Consider the following 6,000-nt stretch of genomic DNA (forward strand, 5'->3'; position numbering starts at 1 on the left):
CAAGAAACGAAGCCCCTGTTCTTTGGAGTCGGCCTGTGTTATTCACACGTACACAAAGATGTGAGGAGTGCACGTGCGTCCGTCTGTTCTCGCACTCAGGGTGGCACTGCGGGCACCGTGTCCCAACCCCCTCAATATGTCCCATAGAGGGTCCCGGGCGCCCCTGGGGCGGGGGGGGGGAGGGCAACAGCGCTCCAAGACCTACCCAAGGGTACAAATATTGGTAGGGGGGTGCAGCAGCTGGTCGGCCCTCGGCCCTGTGAGATGCCTCTTGCCCCGAGGTTTGGTCCCTTTAATCCTCTGGAAGGACAAGCCGCTCCCCCTCTTTTCAGCCAATAGACAGAGCCGACTGTGTGCGTGAGCATCATGCTGGACCTGTCATGGGAGCACGCCCCCGGAGTTTACTTCTTATCTGAAGCGTGTTTCAATAGGTCAGCGGAGAGGGGCACAGGGAGAGCAGGATTTGCCCAGGATCAATCAGTTTGTCAAATTAGTAGACCAGCAGCATATTGGTTTTCGGGTATTCCAACTTCTCCATTCCCCCAGGTACTCTCCAGACCATGTTTTTAACCTCAACTTTAACACCGATTGTAAACACTCCCAATCGTGCCAAAAAGGAGCAGAGGAATATATTCAAGCCATGATTGCCCAAGGGCACACACATTGGTCAAACGGCAGGCCAGGATTAACGATTGTGTTTTCTGGTCGTGTTTACAGCAGCTCATCGTTAACCCTCAGGCAGTTTTTTGTGATGTGCATCCACACTCGGAAAGAGCGACACTTGACTATCACCCCTGAGTGCCAGTGAAGACCTGCTGGCTTTGTCAACATGGTTTTTTATTACCCCCCCCCCTTCGAGTAGGTGAGGTTTGTGAAATTGCATCTGGCAGAGTGTGAACTTTCAGCAATTCGGGTGGGAAGGGCCAATAAGAAGAGCAGCCCGAAGAGGCCGGTGCTCTCCTGTGACCCGGCTCAGCAGGCCGGTATGCGCGCCCCAGATTCCAGGCACATATTAGGTTTCTCATTGGCGGGTTTCCCTCTGAAGAGTGTTGGAGGCCCGGCGCCTGTTGTTCCGCCTGCCCGTGGGTGCCAAGAACACCGTGGGCCTCTGTAGCTGCTCTCGGCCCCGCCTGTCTTTCCGTTGCGCAACATGCACCTGACTGCGGACACTTGTTTTATTTGAATATTTCTGCCCCGGCTGCAGTGATTTAGCAAGCCAGACCGGGGCTCCCATACAGGCAGAGAACACCTCAACCCTGCCCGTTGTTGGGGTGCTCCTGCCTCTGAGCCCCTGCCACTATCCCTGTGAGGCACTCTTGGTCAGTCCCGGCTCCCCCCTTGCTTGTGCCGGGTATCCGTTGTCACTAGATGGAGGGGCTTGAGAGCGCCCCCACACACTGCCCAGTTACCGGTCATTAACGGACCCAGTTGATTAACGCCTTTCTGCTAGCATGTATGTGAGCTGCACGACACTTGTTGGAATATCGCGTCCCCTCATCCTTTTATCCTTCCAGTCTGGGGTGGATGAAAGGAGTGTGCAGAGTTTTAGGAGGAAGTGATCTAGTTGATTGGATCAAGTGGAATAAACATTGTAATCCTGCAGCCTCCTGTTGTACGCACCGTGTGATATTGGGCTAGTTGCATTTGTTTGGTAACTTTAAAAATACTTGTGTGCAGGCCGACAACCGCAGATCAGACAGGTTCTCAGCACCGCCCCCTCAGATGCACCCTTTCTGGGTTTTTTTCCTTCCCAGTTTTAATCTGCCCATGTGATGAGCCCCAGCTGGCACTCTGTGTGATCTGTGGCACGCATAGTGCTTAGAAGAGAATACCTTACTAAATGAACATATGCACATACTCTACGTCATCAGGCAAATACACTTTCTGTTCTTCCGCTTGCAAAGTCACCATTATTAGGGATCCAGCACCCTGCCCTTGCTTTCCATCTGTTCCCTCAACAGACATGCCATTGAGACAGTGCTACGCTTGCGGACATTCATTCCGTCTCGCCTATGAGACCGTGCTCGAGCTGTCTGTTGGGAGTCATATAGTGGCCTCTCCAAGACCGTACATTGGCTGGCTTTCCTGTCCCTCCCACTTGCCTCCTTCATATCCTTGTCCCGGCCTGTCAGTCTTGTGTTTCTCTCGCCTATGGAGCATAGCTTCTTCACCGTCTCTGTTGTGTGGCTGTCTTCTATGCTTCGAATGCTTGCTTTACAAGCACACCTTTTTAGGTCTCGGCTGCGCTTGCGCAGTCTTGCTCCGAGATTTAATGTTTTTCAGAAGAGGGGCTTGAACCCGCCCCTCTTCTCCCCTCTTCTCCATTGGCTGGCCTCTTAAATGCTGGTCAGCCATTGGATAAGAGCTTTGTCTCTCCAAAGAAGCCCCGGCTTTTTCGGATTCGGGGTGTGCTTTTTACTTTCTTTCTCTCCTCTGGAATGTAAACATTCCAGCCAATGGCAAGAGGAGAGAAAGAAAAACACGCCCCCGAATCCGAAAATGCCGCTGCGTTTCTCCGAGGCATTTCTGCTTGACCTCGGAGAAAGGCGGTGGTGTTCATGGCGTCATATGGCGTATAATGAGGCTTGTTATGTTGTGGTTCGTGTCTTTTGCTTTCACCAGAGTCCTTCTTTTATACATGTCCTTCATGTTTGCTTTGCCCATGTCCCTCGGTGTTGCTGTGCCTGAACATGTTTTTTGCTGTTCTTCGAGTCTGTGTCTATTTACCGTTCCTATGCGTTTATGTTTTCCACGCCTGGGTTAATTTGTGTCGTTTTCCATCTTTCTGAGTGAGTGAGTGTGTGGTGTGTGTGCGTGTGCGCGTTGGACCCTTCGTCTTTGCCGTGCTTGAGTTTAACTGTGCTTCATGTGCTTGAGTCCATGTGTTTGCTTTTCCTGGGTAAGGGTGTTTGCTCACAAACGGGTTTTCCTGTGTGTTTGCAGTGCCTGGCTTCCTGTCTTCAGAGACCCATTTCTGTTTGTTGTGTTGCGATCATGTGTTTCCTGTTCCCCACTCCTTATGCGTTTACCGTTTCTGAGTTGTTTCCCCCACCCAAACACACACACACACAGTAGACCACACAACATATATCTGATTAACCAAGCATAAATTTACCCTTGAACATGTGTTGAGAAGGCGTGTTCAGGCACAAAGTAAACGTCACAAAGTATAGAGAAATGAAGGGGAAGGCTGAGAAGTAATTTTTGTAACTTTATTTACTGCCTCGGTAAAGCATTTTGAATTAAATCAAGGCAAAAGGACCCGTAAAAGCTAAAAAATTAAATGGTTTGAAAAATTTCGACTGCATTGGCACCTGTTGTGGCGAGTGTTAATATATATTTTAGTCCAAGTCAGAAAATGTGCTGGTCCACTCGAGCGTGGCTGTGTTTTTTTTGTGAATCGCGCTCCCGCCTCTTGTTTTGTCTGGAAAGGGTTGACTTATTCCTGTCAGGCTGGCGCCGACAGATCCGCGATGAATCCCTCTTTATTCTATTTTCTCGCTGAAGTTTTACCATGAAACATAGGGGTGCTCCCGGTGGAATCCTGGGCCTGTCTTCGGACTGACCTGTTTATTAGTTTGCGTTAAGCTGCCACGAAACAGCACATGCCACAATTAATAAAATCTTCATTCTAAATCTGCAAGGGGAGACTTCTTAATAAAAGGACATTAACGTTGTGAACTTGGTATTCAGTGGGTAGATGAAGTTCGGGGGCTAGTTAAAATTTGAAGGCGCATTTACATTTTACTGCACGGGCCTTCATCTACGGCGGGGGCACGGAGCTCAGTGGGCGAATGCATCCACCGGGAATTGAAATCCTGACGGGGCCTCTCAGCTGCTCATCCTTCCGGGCTCTGGGTAGCAATGAAGTTCTATAGCGCCGTGAGGTCCCAGCGCTCTTTATATGGTTTACTTTATATGGTTTACACATACACCAATTGTGTAGTAAGTAGCGGCGTGGAACATTTTTATTACGTGTATGTGAAGTTGCATATCGGAAGAGTTGACTGTGGCCCTTTTTAGGTCTCGGCTAGCGTAGGTGGCTCTGTGTGGGTGGCTCTGTGTGTGTGGGTGGCTCTGTGTGTGGGTGCAAATACAATAGGTCTCGCATTTGAGAGAGATTAAGCTATTGACATTGTAAATAACAATGCCGTTTCTTTAAATGTTTTAAAAACAAAAACATAAACAAAAATAATGTCATGAGCAATGCCAATAGCTCTAACTTTAACAATGCTGAGACCGTTGCATTGTAAATGCTTTTTTTGTAGGTGGCTCTATGCGTGGTGCCTCTGTGTGTGGGTAACTGTGTGTAGGTGGCTCCATGGGTGGCTCTATTTGTGTGTGGGTTGCTCTGTGTGGGTGGCTCTGTGTGTGTGGGTGGCTTTGTGTGTGTGGCTCTGTGTGTGGGTGCAAATGCAAAAGGTCTCGCATTTGAGAGTGATTAAGCTATTGGCATTGTAAATAACAATGCCGTTTCTTTAAATGTTTTAAAAACAAAAACATAATCAAAAATTATGTCATAAGCAATGCCAATAGCTCTAACTTTAACAATGCCGAGACCATTGCATTGTAAATGCTTGTTAATTATGTGTTAGTGTTAAAAAGACGCGAAATCCAGTGAAGTTGGAAGCTTTATTATGAAGTAATCACCAACACAGCTGCGGTCAGGAGGGGAGACGGGAGGTGCGTGTAATCATGAAGGTCATCAGCTGGCGTCTGTCAACATTCCAGAACGCTCAGCTGACGATGGGGAGAGGAGAGGTACGGGGAGGGGAGAGGGACATAATGCAGTGGGTTACAAGCATTACGCAAAGCATTTGAATAAATGTATGAACACAACAGTTAGTGATGCTTTTAACCCCTTCGGTGCTCATGACGGAACGGTTCCGTCATGAGCCACGGTTGAGCTGTGCTCATGACGGAACCGTTCCGTCATGACCACGCCCGCGCAAGATTCCGTCAGCACAGCGGCGGAATCTGCGCAGCATGGAAGGGGTTAATAACGGATGTGAAATATGTGAGAAGCTTATTTACAAGGCTGTCTATGATGCATAGCCTGTGGGAGGTGGTGTGTCCTCCTACTGCGCAGGCTGTATCTGTTTTATGTATCACAAAGCTTTTACTGCTCGTATATTCATGTGTGAAAACGGCATTGCTGCTGTTGCTTGTGCGCGCGCCGCGAGATGAGCTGGCGCTGCCGGTATCTGTGCTGTACCTGTCGGTTTAGCAAATGTTTTCTTTGCTTTGAGTCCAAATTATCCAAAACCTTCCGAGAGCCTTTCAAAGGTAGCTGCGTGTGTAGTAATGATTTCAAACGGATGTGTGTATTGCTGTTCGTGGTGAATTGCTATAGTTCGTTTAAGCGAGAATGAGGTGGCAGAGCAGTGTTTGTGGAGTCACTGACCTCTTCTGTACAATGTCAAACCCTGGTCCGCGTTGTGGTTTGTCCTTTAGCAAGGAAAGAGGGCATGTTATTTACAGCATCCTTCTGCTGCGGACTGCTGTTCTGGGTACGTATAGTTTCATAAGTTTATGCCTCCGTGTACCAATCTGTTAGGAACATACACTAAAAATGTGCAGAAAGGAAACATCCAAACCCAAAAATAAAATAAAATAAATATACCCAAACGTAACCGAAAGGAAAGATGTGACTTTCAGATGTGATGAAACAGTCAGCTTGAAACAACTGGAAAATCCTCAAGGTTTTACAAACAGGCATGGCCTTTCTCATATGAAACAATCATTTGCAATGCAATAGGTCTCGCATTTGCGAGAATCTGAGCTATTTTTATTGTAAATGACATTGCCTTTTATTTATGTTTTGGTTTTTGAAACATAAATAAAAGCCATTGTCATTTAGAATGCCAATAGGTAAAACTCGAGTAAATGCGAGACCTATTGCATTGCAAATGCTTGTTTATCTGGGAGGGCTCAAGGACCTCTGTCATGGTTGAGTGAACAGTAGCTGAACCATGTGGTCTGTTTCACTGTGTTGCATTG

This window comes from Triturus cristatus, chromosome 5_1, assembly GCF_964204655.1.
Source record: "Triturus cristatus chromosome 5_1, aTriCri1.1, whole genome shotgun sequence".
Taxonomy (NCBI): Eukaryota; Metazoa; Chordata; class Amphibia; order Caudata; family Salamandridae; genus Triturus; species Triturus cristatus.